Consider the following 22,767-nt stretch of genomic DNA (forward strand, 5'->3'; position numbering starts at 1 on the left):
ATACTGAATGAATATATTCAAACATCCCATTAGCCAATGTAATAATGGTATAACTCAAACTAATTCCAAAATAATTAGAGCAAAACAAACAAAACAGACAACAAGCCAAAACATCTCCTGAATTACGCATAGTATTTAACAAGACACTATCACAGTGGACTGGGTAATCAGGGACACAACACAGCCACTGCTGATCTATGCAGGTATATAATCCTGGTATCTCATGTTAAGTACATCTCAGACTATCCAAACAATCTAAAAATTAACTTCATAGTGAGCATTCTCAATATTCCTTGTCAGCAAAGGGGTTAACCAAAGAAACAAAATGTTGTCATAATGATATTGGTTTAGATTTGTTTGTGGTTTTCTTATTTAGCTATTTCCAATGAATTATTTCTGACTTGATTTGTATCAGGGAGAGGTTCTGTTTTTTCATGTTATTATAAATAATTTTTTAGCTTTGAAAGAAACCATAATGTAGGCAGGAAAGCACAAAGATGTCCATAAAAAAGTCAAGAGGTATCAACAGATCAGGCTCATTCAAATTCCATGCTGAGTCAACAGCCAGTTAATTGTAGAGAGAAGCATCTGGACAAAAAGGTTGAACTGTTGAGCATTCCCGTAAATGAGTTAGTGTTTCCTTGATTTCTGGAATTGCAACAGGAGCATCACATTTCTCTAAGTCTCCTTGCTGTCCAACACATCCACGGATTTTTCTTTAATTAAATTGCACTGCTCTCTAGCTATACTACAAAACTTTCAAGTTGAAAATATTGTCTGTAGAGTGAGTAATGATTTCTGGATGTTGGACATCTCCAAACTGAGGAACTCAGTGAGCCATTAGATATTTTCCTTTTTTTCATCAAACTCGCGAACACTGAGGTGATCACTTCTGTAGTTCTGGCAAATCTTGAAAGACCGGCTATTAAATAAATAAATAAATAAATAAATCTTCAAAAGATGAGACACCCCACTTACTCCTGATATTTTCCCTTAATTTTAAATTTGGCACATCAAACTAGTGCCTTTGCAAAGCAAGTAAAGTGGGTTTTAAGATACTCTGGCCTGTCATACATTTTGCTGTTCACAATGAAGGGATTAAAATTCTTACTATAGAAGTATATTGCCAGATCAAAGTCTAACACAGATTAAATGCTATAGGGTGACAAATTGAGATTTTGAAGACCCAAGCCTGCCATACTAATCAAAAACTTAAACAGCGTGGAAACAGGTTCTGTAAAAGTTCTTAAACTTCCCATGTGTCTATTTGGGGAGATGAGTGTGTGTTTCAAATCTAGCTTGAGAGAATCCTAGTTCTAGAAACAGTACATTATACTATAGGGGGCAAACTTTGACACAATGAAACTTGTCTGTCACAAGGAGAGTTTGTGCTTTGCATATGCTGGACATTTTTAGGATATATATTATCTGGTGCTACAACCAATGTGGTGGCATGTTTAATTTACTGCAAATAAACCATTCTGTAGAGGCACACTTCACTGTCACTTGGACATACGTCCAAGAGGGACTCACAAGATCATCTTAAATAAGTTGAACATATTTGTACTTTTTAAAATAAAGAATGAAAATGCCACAAATCTGTAACTTTGTCTCTATAGATGAGAATGTAATGGGCCAGTTCACACTCAGAGTGAAACTTTCAATTATATTTTGAGTCCTGTTCAGGACTTATGAGTGGAATTTTGAACATGCAATTATATGAGTCCACATATAACTGAACATAAATCAGATGATAAGGTATCTAGAAGCCTAAATTCTGTCTGCAGCCCCAGTTCCATTCCAAAGAGGTGCAAAAAGCTGCATGTTCAAAATAGCCAATTCAGATTTAGCCACAGAGACACACAAAAGAGAGAAATAAGCAAATAGAATCTGGTTACAGCTTAGCCTCCTGGTATTTCTGATCACATGGCAAGTAGTTGGATTTATTCTTGTGAAAATAAATTGAAGAAAACTATGTGGATTTCCTTTAAGTTAAATGGAGGAACATCCACAAGCCGTATTGAGAAAGAAATGGAGACAGGTGACTCTAAACTGAAATTTGAATAACTTTAGTTCAATATTTTTCAAAGACTAAGGCACTTGTAGTAGCCAAATGTCAACAGAGAATTGGAGAATGTAATCTGTTGTATATTTTTCATACACTAGTATTATAATATAGGATGTTTGTTTTATTCATTCCTCAGTGCTTTTGATATTTTGTCTACTGACTTCTTAAATTAAATTAAACTTTAAAAGAATTCAGAGGTGTTACACCAGAAAAGACATCAGTCTAAGACTAATACACAAGTAAAATACTTTTTTAAAAAAAATCTATGTTGCCATTTAATTATATAATGATACATAGAAGACTTCACACTTGTCAGTCCTCAGAAATCCGTCACACCAATTGACTCAATTAGTTTTGTTAACTTATGGCCAAATTCACCACTGCCATAAATGGGTGCAGATCCACTGAGAATTAAACCAGCAGTGAATTTTTGTCCCATGAAAAAATTCAAAAATCAAACTGGAAAATATAGCTAATCTCTGTACCACCCTCTGAGGACCTATAATCAACTTAGTGAAGAAATGAACCCTCCTCTACAGGAAGACATGTCTACTTTTTCACATTTTCCACCCTAGATAGACTCCTTCTTAGCACATGTACAGCATGCCTCAGGTGGCTTGTGACCAGGATTCATGATTTGGTCCTCTGGTTGGATCTAGCTTCCTTGTCTACCCCCCTTGAAAAATTAAGCCCAAAGCTCCATTACAGAACTTACACTGGTAAGACTCCCTAGTGCAGATGCAGGCTATACCAACTGAAAGATTTTTTTTCTACCAATATAGGAACCTAGTGCAGATGCAGCTGTTCTGCCTTGGGCTTCCTGGAGTCAGCCGCTGATCAGTTTCAGCAGCAACTGACTTGGGGACACCTGGAGCAGAGCAGCTGGGGTGCTGCCGGTTGGTCCAGTAGCGCCGAGGAGCAGCGCTGTGGGACCAACCCAGCAGCAACCCAGCTGCTCTGCCCTATGCGTCCCCAAGAGCAGCTGGGGTGCTGCCGGGTTGGTCTCACAGCACCAAGGGTTGGCGCTACCGGACCAACCTGGCAGCACTCCAGCTGCTCTGCTGCAGGCGTCCCCGATTCAGTCGCTGCTGAAACTAACCAGCAGAAGCTGAATCAGGGACGCCTGGGGCAGAGCCGGACTATCGTAAGGGGGGGCTATGAGGGGTCTGGGGTGGCAACCCCCCCACCCCACTCCAGTCCCCTCATAGCCCCCCCTTCCGATAGTCCAGCATATTTGATAATCCGGCACCCGCTGGGTCCTAAAGGTGCCAGATTATGGGAAGTTTACTGTAAATATGAATCAACAGGGATTATAGTGGACTACAAACTAAACGAGTCAACAGTGTGACACTGGCAAAAAAGCAAACATGATTCTGAGATGCATTAGCAGAAGTATTGTGAGCAAGACACGAGAAGTCATTCTTTTGCTTTACTCTACATTGAGTAGGCCTCAATTGGAGTACTGTCTTCACTTCTGGACACCACATTTCAGAAAGATCTGGAGAATGTCTAGAGAAGGGCAACACAAATGATTAAAGGTCTAGAAAACATGACTTATGAGGGAAGATTGAAATAATTGGATTTCTTTAGTTTGGAAAAGAGAAGAGTGAGCGGGGAGATGATAGCAGCTTTTCAGTACCTAAAAGGGTGTCACAAGGAGGGAGAAAAATTATTCTTCTTATCCTCTGATGATAGGACAAGAAGCAGCAAGGAAGCTTTAGGCTGGACGTTAGGAAAAACTTTCTAACTGTCAGGGTGGTTAAGTACTAGAATAAATTGCCCAAGGAGATTGTGGAATTTCCATCATTGGCGATTTCTAAGAGAAGGCTAGACAAACACCTGTCAAGGTTAGTGTAGATTGTGCTTGGTCCTGCCATGAGTGCAGAGGACTGGACTTGATGACCTCTCGAGGTTCTTTCCAGTTCTAGTATTCTATGATGCTAGGAGTTATCGTATCACGCACAGTGATGCTACAATAAAAAGTCTTTGTCCCAAGTACTATAGGTAGTTGGCAATCACATCCCAGATTTGTTTTGAGTGTTCTGTCATTCAAACTGATCCGGACAATACCATGGGAAGTGGACACTACTGGAGAACTTTTGATTTTTGCCTGCTCACACTGAGATTGAAGTTTTATCTGACTGTACTATAAGAAATAGATCCAAGAGCAGGGTTTTTTTTTTTGTCTTTACAAGTAATAATACTGTTAAACTGTCACACTCACCTGGGTGATCTAGTACCACACAATCACTGCAGGCTGATGGAAAACTAAAAAAGAAAACTTTTCCCAGGATAAAATGCACACGTTCTGGTTGGTTTGATATCTGCCCATAAAGAGCTTGATGAAGGAAGTGTGTATGAAGATGTTATACTAACAATGACTAGAAATTAGAATTTTTGTCCTTAAGCATCTTATTTAAATGGGCTGTAATTGTATTGATCTTTAACACAGGTGTCCAATATACAGCAGAAAATTGTATTCCTTACAAGATCAATACGAATGATTTTCTGAAGAGGGATCCAAATCAGATGGGACCTCCCCATATACTGTAATCTCCTGGTCTACCCCCTCCCCCACACCCCATAGTCACTGTTATTAATACTTCAGCCTTTGGGAAGATTTAAAAAAAAACTTTCTATGTTTATATGTCTCCTTGCGCCCCTCCCCCGCCCCCAGTACATCATTCTTTCCTTTTTGCTTAGATTCTGTTATCACGACATGCTTCTCTTGGCACAAAGTTGAAGGAAAGGTTGAGCCTTATTGAAAATCTGAATGGGGGGTGGTAAACTGATGACTGTGCAGGATACTTTCTTCAGTGAGTTGATGGATTCTCTGCATTCATAGTATTTATTACCAGATTTTTGCTAAGACCCATGATCCCTGAAGTGCCATTTTCAGGGGAAATTTCAAATAATTTTTAAAGTTCTCAAGGGATCAAAAAAAATTTAAGGACTAGGCTTTTAAATAATTCAGCATCTTGTGAGTTCTTGAAAATCTGCCCCAGTTGTAGATGGTGAGTGCTCCTAAAAGACTGGTCCTCAAAAATGTGGAGTAACCCAATGGGAGTTGCTCATTTTCTGAGGTTGGAGACTTGGACCATGGTACTTGGATAAAAGTTAATTCTTCATTAGGCTCTTTCAAAGATGCACTAAATTTGTTGGAAATGTTAAGAGGCATGATGTGATATGCCTTAGTATAAAGCCCTGTCAAGTCATTCATTCCTTTGTTTGTACCATATAGAGCCTTTGTGGAAGAAAATCCAGATATCAATAAACACACTCAGGCTACAGATTTAGATTCTATTATTAGCACAGTTTCAGTAGTCTGCTGCTCATTCTGAGCTCAGGTACGAGAATATCTTTGGTTATAACAATGCTGGTCTTTAAAAGCATATGTCTCTTTATGGTGTGCTGAATGCACTTTAAAGTTAAGAATATAGACTTCCTTATACCCAGAAGGAAGTGCTGATGTTCATTGTTACTTCCAGGTAAGTTCTTGTAAAACACTTACCTTTGTATCAATATGAGTGTCTCTGTGATCCTGGCTCCTATGTGTACCACAACATGATATGTCAGAAGCGAATGGATATCCCATTCAGATTGTAGAGAAAACCAGGGAAAAGAATAAAGAGTAATAAAATCTCCTGCTTAGAGTGGGTAGGATTTATATTTTTCACCCTGAAGCATGGAAGTAGGCTCCAGAATAAACTCTGCTCCCAGAGATGGACAGAGAGGAAAAGAAAGTATTCTGGCAAAGGTTGTAAGGACGGAAAAGCCAAAATAATGAGATAATCTTCTCAATATTTTGTACCATATATGAACTGAACTGCAATCTGAAGGTAATATCTAAGGGTATGTCTACACTACCCTCCTAGTTCGAACTAGGAGGGTAATGTAGGCATACCGCACTTGCAAATGAAGCCCGGGATTTGAATTTCCCAGGCTTCATTTGCATAAGCGGGGCGCCGCCATTTTTAAATCCCCGCTCGTTCGAACCCCGTGCCGTGCGGCTACATGCGGCACGAACTAGGTAGTTCGAGCTAGGAAGCCTAGTTCGAACTACCTAGTTCGTGCCGCGTGTAGCCGCGCGGCACAGGGTTCGAACGAGCGGGGATTTAAAAATGGCGGCGCCCCGCTTATGCAAATGAAGCCCGGGACATTCAAATCCCAGGCTTCATTTGCAAGTGCGGTATGCCTACATTACCCTCCTAGTTCAAACTAGTGGGGTAGTGTAGACATACCCTAATTAACTCAGCCTAAGGAAGGACTCCCTGAGGCTCTTTATATATCTCTGTGAAATAAATAAAATGCTATAGAACCTGTAACAGCCCTAATTTCATAGTAAGAAGTGAAAATGCGGAAAAGATGAAATCCTGAGCAAGATAGTCTTCAAAGTCTTCTGTGAGATAGCAGAGCCTTTTAGGTGCCTTAATTTTAGCCAGAGATGCATTCCCAGTAGTAGTCCAATGAGTGATATTTATAAATGTAGCTATTCTACTTCTAAGTAGGGCTACTGCATACTTAAGTCAGACTTTCAGGAAAAGTCTTCATGACTTGGTACTGCACAGCATTTTTATGAAAGAATTTTATAACAAATTAAACATGGATTGAATGAAATGCATTAAAAACTGTCTGATAGGTCTCAAAATGAAATCATAAAATGGGCATCGCCTTTCTCTGCAGTGTTGGACAAAGGGCACTTAAAGGCTCAAACTAGTGTAAATAGATTCTCTGTAAGTTCAGGTCTTTAAATCATGATTTAAGGAATTCAGTAACTCAGCCAGAGATTGTGGGCCTATTAAAAGAGTGGGTGAGTAGTGTTCTGTGGCCTGCTACAGAAAAACAAATGATGATCATGATTGTCCCTTAGTCTGCATCATTGTGCAGTTTTTCCAGTGATGAAATTAATTCTTGCCCTACCTACCTTAGTTAACATTTTAATCAGCAGCCTGATGGGAAACATAAAATTGTCACTGATAGTTTGTAGGTGACATGAAAATTGGGGGAAAGGTAAATAAGAAGAGGACCAGTCACTGATGTGGAGTTGTCTGGATTGCTTGATAAACTGGCCACAAATAAAAAATATACATTTTTAATAATTCCAGGAACAAAGAGTATATAGGCCATATGTACAGGAGAGAGGCACTCTCCTGAAAAGCAATGACTCTCTCAAAAAGATTTGACGGTATAAAATCAGCTGATCACAAGCTCTTTGTGTGATGCTGTGACCAAAAGAGCTAATGTGCTGCTGGGATGCATAAATAGTAGAATATTGAATAGGTGTAGATAAGTTTATTTTACATATGTTTTGTATTTTATTTTGGCACCAGTGTGACTGCTCTATGAGTACTGCATCCAGTTCTGGTGCCAACCATTCAAGAAGGATGTTGATAAGTTTGCAGATGATACCAAACTGGGTGGGGTTGCGACTTCTTTGGAGGATAGGGACATAATTCAGAATGACCTTAGCAAGTTAGAGAAATGGTCGGAGGTAAACAGGATGAGGTTTAATAAAGAGAAATGCAAAGTGCTCCACTTAGGAAGGAACAATCAGTTCCATACATACAAGATGGGAAGCGACTGTCTAGGAAGGAGCATGGCGGAAAGGGATCTAGGGGTCATAGTGGACCACAAGTTGAATATGAGTCAACAGTGTGATGCTGTTGCAAAAAAAGCAAATATGATTCTAGGTTGTATCAACAGGTGTGTTGTAAGCAAAACTCGTGAAGTCATTCTGCCGCTCTACTCTGCACTAGTTAGGCCTCAGCTGGAGTACTGTGTCCAGTTCTGGGCGCCACATTTCAAGAAAGATGTGGAGAAATTGGAAAGGGTACAGAGAAGAGCGACAAGAATGATTAAAGGTTTAGAGAACATGACCTATGAAGCCAGGCTTCATGAACTGGGCTTGTTTAGTTTGGAAAAAAGAAGATTAAGGGGGGACATGATAGCGGCTTTCAAATATCTAAAAGGGTGTCACAAGGAGGAAGGAGAAAATTTGTTCCTCTTGGTTTCTGAGGACAGGACAAGGAGTAATGGGCTTAAAGTGCAGCAGGGGAGGTTTAGATTGGACATTAGGAAAAAATTCCTAACTGTCAGGGTGGTCAAATATTGGAATAAATTGCCAAGGGAGGTGGTGGAATCTCCCTCTCTGGAGATATTTAAGAACAGGTTAGATAGACATCTGTCAGGGATGGTGTAGACGGAGCTTGATCCTGCCTTGAGGGCGGGGGGCTGGACTCGATGACCTCTCGAGGTCCCTTCCAGTCCTATGATTCTATGATTCTATGATAAACATGAGAGAGTTCGAAGAGCCTAATCTATTTACCTTAACAAACAGAAGAGTAATGGGCAAAGGGTTGGAACCTGAAACTAGACAAACTCGGGCTGGAAATAAGGTGCAAGTTGTTAATGAATTCTCCATCACTAATTTTTACATCAAGATTGCATGTTTTTCTAAAGATATGCTGTAGGAATTGTGTTTATACAGGTCAGGCTAGATAAACCAATGGTCCCTCTTGGCTTGGGAATCTGTAAAATCTGATAAATGTAGTATTTCAGCTGATTTCAATGCAGAGTGTCTTTTCTCTATATTTATCTATTCCTCTAGGCTGACATTTTGAAAGTTGCCTAAGGGTGTGCATGCCCAATTCCCTTTAACTTTCATTTTCTATTTAGAATCCATATGATTGACCTTGGAGTATCCAAATCTTTCTTCTGTGTTTTTACTCCCTCCACAAGAGAATGGAACAGCACCATCATCCCAATATGCTTGATCTCTAGACAGTGAATCTGATCACTGAATATGTCTTGAGTTGACCTATAATGCTAATATTATCTTACATCCCTGACTCTAATCTGTTGGCAGATTCTTTGTACAACCACACGTTAACATGCTAACCACCACTCAGCATTTGAAATAATGTACACAATGTCCTCCTCTCCCTTATTTTATTTCATATTTCAGTAGCTGCATAGTTGTCCACCCTCAATTATATTTCTGACCTTGAGCTTAGCTGGGATGGTGTTTGGAATTGCAAATTCATTCATATTTCAGACTCCTGGTTGAGATAAAGTCCCCAAGGCTATGAAATGTTGTTAAATGCCAGTGCTACAGTTTATACTGATGTATTTAATTAAGATTCCAAGTAACACTCATACACACACACTCTCTCACCCTCTCTGGTCTTTAAGTATCTGTGTTAAAAGAAAAGTATTCTTTTTCAAAACTACAGTATAATATCATCTTCTTGCACTACGCAAATTGAAATTCATCTGGTATATTGTATTAGCAATGATCTAATACCTTCCTATAATACTAATAATTGTCTAATACAGATTATGATAGAGATATTTTGATTAGCATGGCATACATTAAATTATCTGAAATATTTTTCCATTCAATGTAATGTGGCAAGACAGTATGTATTGCTGAAAAGGCATATATTAAGGTAATTAATTAGGGCCTGATTTTTGTTCAGAATTTGTGGAGGATCTGGATCTGCCATAGATTTCACCTGGATTTTTGGGTTCTCAGCATTTCTGAAGATCAGGAATGAAGTTGGTCACCTTCATACAAAAATCAAACAATTATTGTTTTAAAAAACAACAAACCCAGTAGAAATGTTAATTAGTGTTTGAAAAACTGTTCGTGGAATGCTTTTTTAAAAACAAAATCCTGCTTAAAATAGATTTGATAGCTACTGTAGGGCTGTTTCCCCACATTTATGACTTTAAAATGTTAGTGTGTTACAGGTTTGTATCCCAATACCCCTTTTATTTACATCCATGTAAAATAAGAAGGAACTCAATTATTGACGTGTCTAGTATACATGGAAGGAGAACCTTGCTGTATGTATACATACATTACAATATAACATACTTGAAAATGATGTTTCTACAAAGTATTTAAAAGTTCTCTCTTACAACAGGATAACTCTAAACTGTAAGGACATGTTTACACTAGGAAAATATTTGAAATAACTAAATTCGAAATAACTCCCAAAATAACAAAAGCAGGAGCACAGATTACAAAATAATCAGCCTGTTATTTTGAAATAACCTGCTTGGTAGTGTGGACGCTCCAATTATTTTGAAATAAGGAGGTTTATTTTGAAATAACTGCCTAGTGTAGACCAGGACCAAGTGAGAATTTGGATAAAAGTTGAATAATATGGCAAATGTTAGAAAAAGTGGTCCATCTTTCACTTTTCATGTTAGTTAGCCATTGGAGTGAGTAGACTACAGTGGTTTCCATTGGAAGAACGCATAGAAGAACTCAACACATTACACTAATGGAGAAAATTAGGTTGAGTATCAGTTAAATCTCTCTGTGAAATTAGACTACCAAGTAGTCACATAAAAAAGGTGGTACAAGTTTCATCTCCTGGGACTTACTTTATCCTGCCTTTTTATAAAACAATAAAAAGAAACCTTATCCTGTAGGGAACATTCTCCATGGCAGGCATCAAGGGTTAGAATTGTTGTATATTTCCCTATTACTTTTATATCTTTGTTCATGTGCTTCAGATATGTCATATTGTCAATCATGCCAAAAGTGTTAAAAGAAAATGATTATGGGATGCATTTGTATGGATCAGCCCCAACATCAGGTAATGAAGATGGCAGATAGAAAAATGAAATTCCAGTTCTAGGACTCCAATTAAAATTAACAAAACAGAACAGGTGCCCACAGTTAGATATGTAAACCTATATTAAATCATCCAAAATATGTGGCTTGATTTCCAAAGATGCAGAGACGCCAACAGCTCCCACTGAAGTCAGGTGTTAGCCCCAGTGTTCTGGACTACAGCCTTCATTATTTGTACAGTGGTGATTTTACATCACAACGGTGTGTGTGAACATTTATTTTGCCTTACTCTATGGTTTTGTTTTAAGAGCACTTCTGTTGTCTGATATACTGTATTTAGGACTTCATTGCTGAGGAATCTCTTACAAGAGAATGCAGTTCTCTGTTGTGAGCAGCAATGCGAGCTGGCCTGAGAGCAGCAGCAGATAAAATGAAAAGGACAATCAATAAAGATGAGAATAGTCTGAGTCAGAATTGCTCTGCGTACTATTCTACTCATGGTCTCAGCATTTGTATTAATTGACTTTCACATTCCCAGAGCCCTTAGAAATATGGACAACATATAAAAAGCAATGCTTAATTGGATCAAATAAGTTAGAGATAGAACAGGCCTATTACAATGGTGCCCACATTTTGAGGTTGAGCCCATGTCTCATGAAAATAAAACCTAGTTGTACTCTGTCAATGGCTACCCTGCCATAGAGTGATGAAAAGCTACAGAAGTGGAATTGTGCAATGATGAAGGTTCTTGCCGGGGCTTGAGGTAAATACTTTCCTAACTCAGTGGACTATTGAAAGATTCTGAAGATTGAGGTGCTCAGATACTGCGCTGTTGAAGGCCAAATAAGTACATATCTTAGGGTATGTCTACACTAGCCACCCTAGTTCGGACTAGGGTGGCTAATGTAGTCATTCAAACTTGCAAATGAAGCCCGGGATTTAAATATCCCGGGCTTCATTTGCATGTTCCCGGGCACTGTCATTTTTAAATGCCCGGTAGTTTGAACTACCTGCCCGCGGCCTGCAATGAGGAGTAACAGTAGTTTGAATTAGGAGCTTTAGTTCGAACTACCTAGCCCGTGCCGCAAGTAGCTGTGGGCAGGTAGTTCGAACTACCAGGCATTTAAAAATGGCGGCGCCTGGGAACATGCAAATGAAGCCCGGGATATTTAAATCCTGGGCTTCATTTGCAAGTTTGAATGACTACATTAGCCACCCTAGTCCGAACTAGGGTGGCTAGTGTAGACATACCCATAGAGACTAACAAAAAATGCAGATGGTATCATGAGCTTTCGTGGGCACAAGCCACTTTTTCAGATGAATGGAGTTAAGGAGTCCAGGCTGCAAAATAAATAGTAGAGAAAGAGAGGGGATGGGGAGGGAAAGAAAAGGGGGGGGGGAATTGGGGAAAAAACTGTCAGAGCATCCATGTTGTGGTGATGTCGCTACTATTGACATTTGAATAGAGTTGGTGCAGGAGTTGATTGCAGAGGTGGGTTCCTGGATGAATATATTGGAGGTGTGCCGCGTGGTTGCTGAAAATAATTTGTTTGAGATTAGGAGGTTGTCTGTAGGCAAGGATTGGCCTGTCATCCCAAGGATATATGGACCCCTGGGAAGGAGCAGCACATCTCCATCATACTCATGAGGGAACCCACCCCTGCAATCTGCTCCGGTACCAGCTCTGTCCACACATCTATATTAGCAACATCATCACAGGACCTAACCACAGAAACCAACACATCAAAGGCTCATATCATTGCACTTCCACTGATGTGATCTGTGCCAGCAAATGCCCCCTTGCCATGTATATTGGCAAAACTGGACAGTCTACAACAAAAGATGAATGGACACAAATCAGATATTCAAAAAGGCAACACACAGAAATCTGTTGGGAAACATTTTAACTTGCTCAGGCACTCGTTAATGGATCTCAAAGTTTACCATATTATTACAAGCCAATTTAAAAAACCAGCTTGAAAGGGAAGCTGCAGAACTTAATTTCATTTACAAGTTTGATACTTGTAATAGAGGTTTAAATAAAGACCTTACGCAGTACATTCCACATTCTAATGACATAAGTAGCCATGTACTGGGTACTTAAGAGTATTTAAAACCCTCTCTATCAGCTTCATTTAGTATGAACACTCTAATTGACAATTTTTTCCCCATTTCCCTCCCTTCTCTTTCCCTCCCCATCCCCTCTCTTTCTCTGCTGTTTGTTTTGCAGCCTGGACCCCTTAACTCCATTCATCTGAAGAAGTGACTTTTGCCCACAAAAGCTCATGAAACCATCTACATTTTTTGTTAGACTCTAAGGTGCTGCAGGACTATTTGTTATTTTTTATTTTTTTTCAGTTACAGACTAACACAGCTCCCCCTCTGAAACTTAGCTACATATCTTCACTTAGACATCTTCCACATTGGCTGCCCAACTCCTGTCTAGTCCTTCTCTCCCCCACTCACCCTTTGAGAGAGAGTGCTCTAGATCTTCATAATATATTTCTCATCTTTTCTTATATCTTTAAACAGTAAAATAATTAACAAAATTGATATTTTAAAATGATCATTTGTTGGCATCTGAGTAGTAGCTCTTATTGAAATATATGGGGCTATTCACTCCTGAGATCTATTGTCTGCCTGAATTTGTAGGCCATCTGAAACATCTCTGCATTAGTTAAACTTGCTTCACATTGTGAAGGTACTGTTCAGCTAGAAGCTTGCTTTTTTGTCTGTCTTTTTTCTTTATGTGAGAGCTGACATTGGGAAAATAACTGAAATGTCTGCACACCACAGCTAGTTCTTCATGGGCTTCATTCACAAGCCTGGAAGAGTTGCACTAGGGGCGTGACTACACGAGGAAATTATTCTGAAAAGACTCATTTTGAAATAACTCCTGAAATAACTATTTTAAAATAGCGTGTCCACACTACAGGGAAGTCTCGAAATTAGTACAAGGCAGGCTCACTTTATGTGGATGGGCTACCTCGACTAAGAGCACCAGGAAGCCCTGGGGAGTACAGTAGACTTCTGATAATACGGCACCTTTGGGACCTAGGTAATGCCGGATTATCAGATATGCTGGAGTACCGGGAGGTACTATAAAGGGGCATACTACCAACCCAATCCCCTTCCCCTGCCCTCCCCTGAAGCCAAACACCTCCCCTCCCTGCTGTAACCCTTTCTCCCTTCTCCCCCAACCTTATGTCCGGGTCCCAAGGCCGCTGCCTATGCTCAGTGGCCGGCTGCTAGCAAGTGCAGGCTGGACGCTGTATGCATTGGGGACCATGAGTGGAACGGCACGAGGCCACGAATGCGCATGTGGCTCACAGCAGCCTAGCCGTGAGAGCGGCTGATTGGAGCACTTCTGGGTTCCAGCTGATGCCAGACCATTGGGAGTGCCGGACAGCTGGATCCCAGACAATTGGAGTTTTACTGTAATTACTTTGAATGACTCTGGGTAGTAGTTATTTTGAATTAGTAGCAGTGGAGGATCTATACTATCACTATTTTAAAATAACAATTTTGAAATAACTCCTGCTTTTCATGAGGAATAATGCTTATTTCAAAATAACCAGCCCCTTATTTTGAAATAATGGGCTTGGTAGTGTGGACACTCTGCCTGTTATTTCAAAAGAAGGGGAGTTATTTAGAAATAACTCCCTAATATAGATCAGGGCTAAAAGACCAGTGGGAATACATGTATTGAAGAATGGTTCCCTGTGGCCCCAGCACTCAGGGGATATTTTATCTTCCTAATTCTTTCCTCCATGGCATTCTGATACTGAAGATGCTCTTCATTCATATGCCCATATAACTCAAAAGCCATTTAACAGGGTGGGATAAATGGATGCTATGTAATGGGCCATCGGGCATCTGCTTACTAGAAGGATTGACAGTTCTTCACTATCAGGTTTTTCTACCTCTGCAAATCTGTCTCCATATTTTATTCTAGTCTCTTGCTCATTAGTTCCAGAATCAAGGGAAAGAATAGACCAGCCATGGCCAACCTGAGGCTCACGAGCTGCATGTGGATCTCCCCCACCTCCACTGGGTGTGGCTCATGAAGCCCCCCTCATCCCCCGTGTCTCATAAGCCACCCCCACTTGCCCAAAAATGGCCCTCTCTTCCCAGCTCCCTATGCTGACCTGGATAGGGGAGCTGACCTGCTCAGCCATGAAAAATGTAGCATTAAAGATGGCATCGGCCAGCAGGAGACTAATGTGGCCAAAAAGCCTCTAAATGCATTTAAATCCATTTTCTTAAAGGAGCTTTTTTTTTTCTTGACTAAATGCGACTGGGGTATCCTTTTAAAGGCGCAAAAGGGGCAGTCTTTTTTTTTTTTTTTTTTTTTTTTTTGAGACAACTTTGTCCCGGCTCTTTGCACTGGATCCGCTGCTATCTTCGCTCTTTGCCTGGAATGAGTTGGCCACCCCTGGAGTAGACATTAACATTTAGCTGTTTGAGTATAGATTCTGCATTATCTGTTTGCTTTGATGAGCAACCATTCTTCAGCAAGACAAAGTCTGAAATGTTTTGGGGCCAATCTACTCCTCTGAGTTGTCTCAAGTGCTTTGAAACCTGGCCCTCTGCTCTGTGCAAGGTCATATGTTAGCATAAGCAGTTTCCATATGATGCAGTTGCAGCTAATGGGAAAGAGCAGCAACCAAAATGGAATCATCATCTCTCCACAGGTGCACTAAAACTGAATGTTTTTGTTAGCAAACAGAATCAGTGTTCAAAAAGGTGACTAAACTTAGGCGTGCAGGGTGAGATTTTTCAAAGGTGCGCACAGGAGTTAGGTGCACAACTCCCATTCGCACCCTAAAACTCCTTTGGAAATTCCAGCTTTAAATCCACATTGAGATATATAAATTGGAGGCTTGAGGGTTTTTTTTGGGGGGGTGGGGGGTAAAGATATAGCTTCATTCAATTAAATGACGGCTGTGAATGTTGAGGCATTCAAGAAATTAGTCTACTTTTTAGGAGGCTAAATATAGATTAAGGTGCCTAAATGTAAGCAATCCTGTTTAATGTTGGCCCAGGTGGTTGGATCTATATAAAACTGGCTTTGAATCACTAAATGTAAATGTCATCATAAAAAGGCTTAAAAGGATATGAAGAATCATCCAATCAGTAGGTTTAATAACCATTTTCCTGTCTAGTATAGTGCCAGATTTGGTGTAGAGTACATTATCACTTGTCTAGTCATTATCGAAAATGCAAGAAATAAATCACTGTTTTAGGGAACAGTAAATTATTTTATATTAATGATCAAAAGTTGTTAGGGTCACTAGTTTCAGTGATAATCTATATGCAATAATGACATATTCAAAATACCTATTTTCTATATTGGAAAAGATTTATCACCGTTTTCAGCTCTAATGAAAAATTACAAATGCCCATGAAGTAAGTCAGCTCTGCCTAGGTGCTGACTGCACCATATTTAGTTGCTTATACAGAAATAATCTCCCTACCTGTCACCGTGGTTCGTCAGGCGTGAAAGCACACTAAAGGGTAAGGAAAAAAAAGGAATTATTATGGTATTTGTCAGTAAAGTCTGATCTTGAGAGGCTGTGCAGATGGATATGCAGATGTGTGGAGACAGAAGATTATCTTTCCATCATTGGGAGTAATCTCCAGAGTAGCTAGTAATTTCCAACAGGGGGTTAGGAGCTGCCACAAACCTGTCCTTTCCATGCCACTGGTGATAGCTGAATAAATGGACTAGCAACTTCTTTGATTGGTTGCTGTTGCTGAGCAGTAAGGAGCTATGAGGCTTTCTAAATAAACCTAGAAAGATGAAGAAATAAAATTTCTTCAAACACTTCCAAGCACGCACTATGACATGGTGATTAGTCACACAATGTACTTTCCAAATAGGAACAGGTCTGTTCAGTTTCATTGTGGCATATTCAGTAAAAATTAAAGTCAGACGTGCTCATGGATGCTCCTTGATTCTGGTTTACTAACTTGGTATACTCTTCTAAAATGGAAAAATATATTTCATTGATTTAATATCTGCTTTTTGCTGTGAAAAAGGTGGTAAAATGTTTGTTGGGGTGTCTAGTGTCTCTTGCTTCTATGAATCTCATGGCACAAGTTTGTTTTCATTTTAAAAAAATTAAAACATTCTTTTCAAGTTGCTATATATAATAGACATGAACAATGTCTTTGTGAAGCATTCAGTGCAGACAGCTAATTCTCTAAACACTATATACACTATGAAAATCATAGACCATTATCAAATCAACGGTTAGCTGAAGAATCTCCTCTTTATCATTTGTATGAAATTACAAAAGCAAGTCGATCATATAACTGGCTGTGGGTTGCTCATCTACCTACTTTCCCAGACTATTTTTTTCTGTAGTTGAGGGAACAGTTTTGTTCAAAAGGCACCAGATAACACCAAGTAGGATGTGACCGGGTATTGTGATCTAGTGGCTAACAGAGTGGACTGAGAGTCAAGAGGTTAAGGTTCTATGTATGGATCTCCAAAAGAATCACTGCATGGCCTTGGACAAATGATGGTTATAGAATATGTAGGGTTCAAAGGGACCAGGGGAATTCATCATATCTAGCCCCCTGCTATGAGGCCAGACCAAATTCAAATAGACTGTCCCCGACACCTTTGTCCAACTTGTTCCATAAACCTTCCTTGGAAGCCTATTCCATATCTTGACTATAATTATAGATTAGAACTTTTCCCCTAATATATAAACTAAATCTCCCACGCTGTAGACTAAGTTAATTACTACTTCTCCTTCTTTTAGTAGACTCTGAGAACAAAGGATCCTATCCTCTTTATAACTGGTGTAACCCCATCTTTCCTCCCTGGATTACTCAGGAGAAGGCCACGCTGACCTGTGTGCCTGGGTGCCTGATGGTTTTAATATTAAAGGAGATCCTGAGTACCCCAGCGGTGATGTTGTATAGTAGGGTGTGACAGGGCGCCTGCCCTGCACTGGCCCTTTAATACCAGGACTCCGGCCGGGAGCCGGGGCTAGCAGAGAGGAGGCCAGCGGGAGCTAGTTAGGGCTAGAGAGGGCCCAGCTGGCAAAGACCCAGGACTGCAGAATGGCTAGTAGAAGCCAGCTGAACCTATTAGGGCGTGGGAGAGCCCAGCTGGCAAAGATCAAGGACTGCCCGAGTGGCTGGGGGCAGCCAGCTGAACCCATTAGGGCGAGTAGGAGCACAGCTGGCTTGTGTATATATAGAGAAGCCCAGGTTGCTCAAGGAGAGGAAAGAGGCCAGTGAGGGGCTGGCTGTGGAGGAAGCAGGAGCTCCCAGGAGGGAGACCTGCTGGGACTAGCCAGCTAGAGCTGGGAGAAGGCCAGCTAAGGCTACCCTGATGAGGGGCCGGAGGAAAGGCCCGGGCATGGAGACAGGTTGCAGCCTGGCTTAGGTAAGCGGGACCAAATGCCTATGATGAGCAACCCATACAGACTGTATTCTGCCCTGAGATGGGCTATATGAAGACAGTCAGGGGGCACTGAGGCGCACTGGGGTGTGAACCCCCTGACAGATGGTGGAGAATGTGGGCAGTATAACCCCACCCTGATGGAAAAGGGGGTTTATTGTGAGTAAATAGTGGTCGGTAGACCACAGGACTGGAACGGGGAGTGGGGAAAAAAAAAAAAAAAGTGGATGATGAATAAGTATTGGAGGGTCTGGGAGGCCCTACAGGCGGGGCCATGGGAAAAGGGGAGCAGGCCACGACAAAGGGGTGACCTCGAGCTCCATAGCAAACCAGGCTCCAAGAGTTGGGGGCAGGGGCTGCGCCTGAGAACTTGTTTTGCCTGTGGGCACAGGGGACACCTGAAGAGGGAGTGCCCCTACGGGGTGGGAGCCAGAAGGCCCCCCCCCAACTAATAGGGATAAAGGGAGAGCAGCCCCTGTGAAGACAACAGGGGAGGCTCGGACATGTTGGGCCTGCGGGAAACCGGGCCACATCCGGAGGCTGCGCCCTGAGAGGTGGCGGCGACCAACCACCAGGGAAGGGACTCAGAACCACCGACCCGGGATGGTAAGAGAAACTAGAAGACGGGAGGAAGGCGGTTTGGACCCGGGCGAAACCAACGCGCAAGGGAGCCCAGACTGGGGTCCTACCCCGCAGCGTGGGGGTGGGGACCAGCAAGCGGCCAGCGAAGGTACGACCCCCACACAGAGGGTGCGTATGGACAGGTGATGGCTGCTGACCTACGGGCAAGACTGCGGGACGGGACAAAGATCACCCAACAGGTATGGCTAGAGGGGAGGCCAGTGACCGCCCTGGTAGATTCGGGATGCAGCCAGACAATGGTACGATCTGAGCTGGTCCCAGAGTGGGAGGCGGCAGGGGGATCCATCTCAATGCAATGCATCCATGGGGATGTTAGCACCTACCCCACGGGTTGGGTCCGGTTGTCGGATGGGGTAGATGAGGTGATCTGCAGGGTAGCGTTAGCCCCAAAGCTGGTGTACCCAGTGCTACTGGGCCGGGACTGGCCGGGTTTCAGACGCATCCTGTGAGACTGGGAGAAGCAGGGGCAACCATCACCAGCAGGGACGGAAGACCAGGAAAGGGGAACACCCCAAGGCCCAGAGGAGGAACCGGGCCTGGAGAAAATCCTCAGTTCGGAGGAAATAGGAGGGGATGAGGACTTCATGAGAGACCAACGGGAAGATCCCTCCTTAACCCATGCCTGGGAACAAGGGGCAAGAGAGACTGAGGACCCCAGCACGGGGGCAGCGGTTCGACCAGCACCGCGATTCGAGGTAAGAGCCGATCACTATACCGGATCGCCCGGTCGACCGACGGGCAGACAGAGGTTAGCCAGTTGTTGGTTCCCGCTCGGTATCGGAGGCAGGTATTAGACCTAGCACATGCGAACCCCTGGGCTGGACATTTGGGGCGAGAGAAGACCCTACAACGCATAATGCAGCGGTTCTTTTGGCCTGGGATTTATAAAGAGGTCAGAGACTTCTGTGAGTCCTGCCCTGAGTGCCAATGGACTGCTCACGGAGGAGTGCCAAAAGCCCCTCTAGTCCCTCTTCCCGTGGTGGAGGTGCCATTTGACAGGGTGGCTTTAGATCTGGTAGGTCCCCTGGAGAGGTCCCAACGTGGGCACCAGTATATACTGGTCATAATCGACTATGCCACCTGATACCCTGAGGCGGTCCCCCTTAAGAACACGACGGCGGCAACGCTGGCGCGTGAATTGGTACAGGTATTCTCCCGGGTGGGACTCCCCAGGGAGATACTAACTGACCAAGGGACCAATGTGACTTCCAAACTGATGGCGGAGCTTTGCCGTCTCTTAAACATTAAGACCCTGCGTACCTCAGTTTACCACCCGCAAACAGATGGACTTGTTGAACGTTTCAATAAGACATTAAAAAGTATGTTGCGGCGGTTTGTGGAGCTCGACCCAAAGGATTGGGACTTATTACTACCGGCACTGTTGTTTGCGGTACGAGAGGTGCCCCAAGCCTCAACGGGATTCTCCCCATTTGAGTTGCTTTACGGCCGACAACCCCGGGGGATCCTGGACTTATTGCGGGAGAACTGGGAGGAGCAGGATTCCAGGGTGACGGGTACAGTGCCCTATATCTTGGACTTGCAAAGGCGACTCTGGACCGTAGGGGAGCTAGCTAGGGAGAACCTCCTTCAGGCCCAAAATAAGCAAGCCCAGTATTATGACAGGGGCGCCAAACCCAGGACATTCCAACCGGGGGACAGGGTACTCCTGCTATTACCGGCGCCAGACTCAAAATTGTTGGCCAAATGGCAAGGGCCCTTTGAGGTTCTACGGCAGGTAGGACCAGTGGATTATGAAATCAAATTATCAGGAAAACAAAAGGACAAACAAATTTATCACGTCAATTTACTAAAGAAGTGGAACGCCCGAGAGGGTATGCTTATTACCTTACAGCCACCAGAACCGGAACTAGGACCCTGGGGAGGCGACTTGAAGGCAGAAGGGACAGCGCACATTGGGGCCGAACTGACGGAAGAACAGCAGAAGGAGCTGAACTCCCTCCTTCGGGATTTTTACCAGGTCCTAACCACAAAACCGGGTAAGACCCCCTTGATGAGTCACCATATTGCGACAACCCCAGGTAAGAAGATCCGGGACCACATACGACCCCTGCCCCGGAAAATGTGGAGACCAGTTCAGGAGGAGCTGCAGCGAATGCTGCAAATGGGGGTGATCAGGGAATCTAAGAGTGAGTGGCGTAGCCCCATTGTATTGGTGCCTAAACCTGACGGCACTATACGATTTTGCATAGACTTTCGGAAGATTAATGCAATCTCGCGATTTGATGCGTATCCTATGCCACGAGTAAACGAACTGCTGGAGCGGCTGGGCAAGGCCCACTACATATCTACGCTAGACCTAACCAAAGGCTACTGGCAGATTCCCCTGACACCCGCCTCAGAGAGCAAGACCGCGTTTGCCACGCCTTTTGGTCTGTTTCAATTCAACACCATGCCTTTCGGATTGAATGGGGCGGCAGCGACGTTCCAGAGGCTAATGGACAGGGTACTACAGGAACACCGAGAGTATGCGGCCGCATACATTGATGACATTGTCATTTTTAGTGAAACCTGGACGGAACATCTGCGGCATTTGAAGGCGGTCCTTGGGGCGCTGGCCACGGCCAAGCTCACGGCTAACCCAAGTAAGTGCCATTTTGGACAAAGAGAGGTGTCCTACCTAGGCTACCGGGTGGGGCGGGGAAGGATAAAACCCCAGGTGGACAAGGTGCAAGCCCTGCAAGATTATAAAGCCCCCACCACAAAAAGGCAAGTCCGCCAGTTTCTGGGTCTAGCCGGATATTACCGGAGATTTATACCCAATTTCGCCACGATTGCAGCGCCCTTGACAGATCTGACCCAGAATACAAGACCCCAAAGAGTCCAGTGGACCCCGCAGTGTAAAAATGCGTTTAGAGCGTTAAAATACCAACTGACGCAGTCACCGGTTCTCCATCAACCCGATTTTACAAAACCGTTTGTAGTACAGACAGATGCGTCAGAGGGATTGGAGCTGTACTGTCGCAGGAGCAGGAAGGGGAGGAACACCCCATCCTGTATTTAAGTAGAAAATTACTCCCACGGGAGCAACAGTATGCCACGATTGAAAAGGAGGCCCTAGCAGCTAAGTAGGCGATAGAGACCCTGCGCTATTACCTGCTAGGGGGAACGTTCACACTAGTAACAGACCATGCGCCATTACGATGGCTGCAGACAATGAAGGAGACCAACCCTAGGATTATGAGGTGGTATTTGGCCTTGCAACCATATAAGTTTGAGGTCTGCCACAGACCGGGGAAAGCCCATAACAATGCAGATTTTTTTTCTAGGTCCATAGGGACTAACGAGCTGGCAGGAAGGGCTGGAGTGCTGGAAAAGGGGGTGAGCGATGGGGCATTGCCGCCCCACACTAACATCGACGGGGTGGCCCTCTGGGGAGTGCACCGGCCAACACTCCGACATTGTGGGGCGTGCTCTGAGGCAGCGAGGGCAGACCTGGCGGTGGTGGGGCCAGGAGGAGAAACCAGACCCCGAGGGAGGGCATAGGAGCGGCCGGGCGGAGGCCGGCTGAAGAAGGGAAGCTCGGTCTGAAGGGGAAGGTGTGTGACAGGGCGCCTGCCCTGCACTGGCCCTTTAATACCAGGACTCCGGCCGGGAGCCGGGGCTAGCAGAGAGGAGGCCAGCGGGAGCTAGTTAGGGCTAGAGAGGGCCCAGCTGGCAAAGACCCAGGACTGCAGAATGGCTGGTAGAAGCCAGCTGAACCTATTAGGGCGTGGGAGAGCCCAGCTGGCAAAGATCAAGGACTGCCCGAGTGGCTGGGGGCAGCCAGCTGAACCCATTAGGGCGAGTAGGAGCACAGCTGGCTTGTGTATATATAGAGAAGCCCAGGTTGCTCAAGGAGAGGAAAGAGGCCAGTGAGGGGCTGGCTGTGGAGGAAGCAGGAGCTCCCAGGAGGGAGACCTGCTGGGACTAGCCAGCTAGAGCTGGGAGAAGGCCAGCTAAGGCTACCCTGATGAGGGGCCGGAGGAAAGGCCCGGGCATGGAGACAGGTTGCAGCCTGGCTTAGGTAAGCGGGACCACGGAGATAAGCCC

The 22,767-nt window shown here is 43.6% G+C and overlaps 1 long non-coding RNA gene across 2 annotated transcripts in view; it reads left to right on the forward strand.

Moving 5' to 3' along the window:
- LOC142829538 (uncharacterized) overlaps nt 1–22,767 on the forward strand; it is a 115,417-nt gene that overhangs the window by 90,513 nt on the left and 2,137 nt on the right. Inside the window, exon 5 of one of the 2 annotated variants that reach the window (XR_012904033.1) lies at nt 17,503–17,678. The exons of the other annotated variant lie outside the window; for it this stretch is intronic. This is a non-coding gene — a long non-coding RNA (uncharacterized LOC142829538). Of the gene's footprint in view, nt 1–17,502; nt 17,679–22,767 lie in introns of those variants that run through there. 2 annotated transcript variants of the gene reach the window in all.

This window comes from Pelodiscus sinensis, chromosome 5 (genome assembly GCF_049634645.1).
Source record: "Pelodiscus sinensis isolate JC-2024 chromosome 5, ASM4963464v1, whole genome shotgun sequence".
In the NCBI taxonomy this organism is placed as follows: domain Eukaryota; kingdom Metazoa; phylum Chordata; order Testudines; family Trionychidae; genus Pelodiscus; species Pelodiscus sinensis.